Raw genomic sequence first — 1,677 nt, 5'->3', positions numbered from 1 at the left:
GCCCCCGGCACAAAGCAGCAGACTCCGTTTTGTATCTAAATCTTTATTAGAACAAATCCCGAGAGCTGTAAAACAGTAAGTAACAACAAAATTAAATATTAAACACTTCAGTTATCAAAGATATTTAAACAATACATTTCTATTTCTGCACAGCAGAAGCAAACAGGTTTTAGAGCTCAAACTGTCATGTGCTCATGTTAATTTGGTTTTGGCATGAAAATAATACAACTTTAACAATCACATTAAGAACAGAAAGAAGGGGTTGGTGAAACAGACAGTAACCTCTCTTCCACTTCTCAAACCTTAAATGGCCTTTTTGTGATTTTACAATTTGGGACAAATACCTGTGAACTTTCTGTGACATAGAGTAGCAGACAATCTTTATATTAGTAGCACTGGTGTTACTTAAACATGAAGAAACAATTATATTTCTAATTTGATTACAGTGCGGTACAAACTACATTACCTGGAAAATCATCACCTGTATCAAAAATTAGAAAATTAAGGGTCATTTATAAAGCACTTCCCAAATAGCAAATAATCAGTCTAAAACTGGAGAATCAACTTTATGTTTGTGAACACACAAACACATATATTACTGCAGTGTAACATATATCTGCGAGCTCCCATTTTCATTCTTCTACCTTAAATAGCAAGAGCCCACTTCTCCCCTCAGTTACGCAGGTGCAGGATGATCATTGTAACTGAAAGCAGAAAAGACCCATTTAGAAGTTCACTATCCCATAAATTCAAGCTATAAAAAATCTACTACTAAAACTCAGTCTTACGTTATTTTTATTTAGATAATTATTTGCAACACCACCATTGTCACGTGTTTTCTGCTGGAGCATACAGAATACTTTCATGATCTGACAACAGTAACAGTGAAATTGTGTGTGCTGCAGTATTTAGAAAAGATGACAAATTTATTTCAATTATATTAATTTTATATCAATTAATTTCAAGCAAAGAGAGTATTTTTTTTCTTATCTAGCCTTTTCTGGTTTGTAGTTTACATGATGTGAATAAATGTCAAAATATAAACCGGGTAAAATAATAGCCAGTAAGGCACTTTGTCAGAGAGGACACAATGGTCCAAGCTGAGAGACTAACAATTAGCTGGAGAGAGACATTCTACGTTACAGAAGACAGTCGATCTATTCTTTATAATCATTTCTGTGACCACCTATTTTAGAAGAATACTTAATGACTGTCTGAGAGTAAGTTTAAGCTTGTGTCCTCCAAAATCTTTTTACCATTCTACAGCGGAACATGCAACAGTAAAACATTTCATTATTTTAAATAGTAATGTTTAAAAGACTATTCAGCATCCTTAGAACACCCAATTCACAAGAATTAATCACTAAATGCTACTTGAAAAAAAAATCAGTATAAAGATGAACCCATCTTTCTTGTTTCTTCGTTTTGTTTGGGGGTTGGGGGAGGGTCTTGTTTTAAATTTCTTTACAAAACGTGAAGGCTTGACATTAAAAACTTTGGTGTAAAACATGCAAATAAAAGCCGTCCATTAGTATGTCATAGGGAGACACAGCGCATGAAACCAGGACTAAAACAAACATGGTTGTGTGGTTACGATTATGGGTATTTTCTACCGTCTCTTGGTTTCTACATTCTGCTTGTTCAAAATCTTCAAAAGAGTTTTATTCATGTAAAAGG

The sequence above is a fragment of the Apteryx rowi genome, unplaced genomic scaffold (assembly GCF_003343035.1).
Source record: "Apteryx rowi isolate R43461 unplaced genomic scaffold, aptRow1 scaffold_39, whole genome shotgun sequence".
NCBI classification, from domain to species: domain Eukaryota; kingdom Metazoa; phylum Chordata; class Aves; order Apterygiformes; family Apterygidae; genus Apteryx; species Apteryx rowi.
This window is presented reverse-complemented; position numbering follows the sequence as displayed.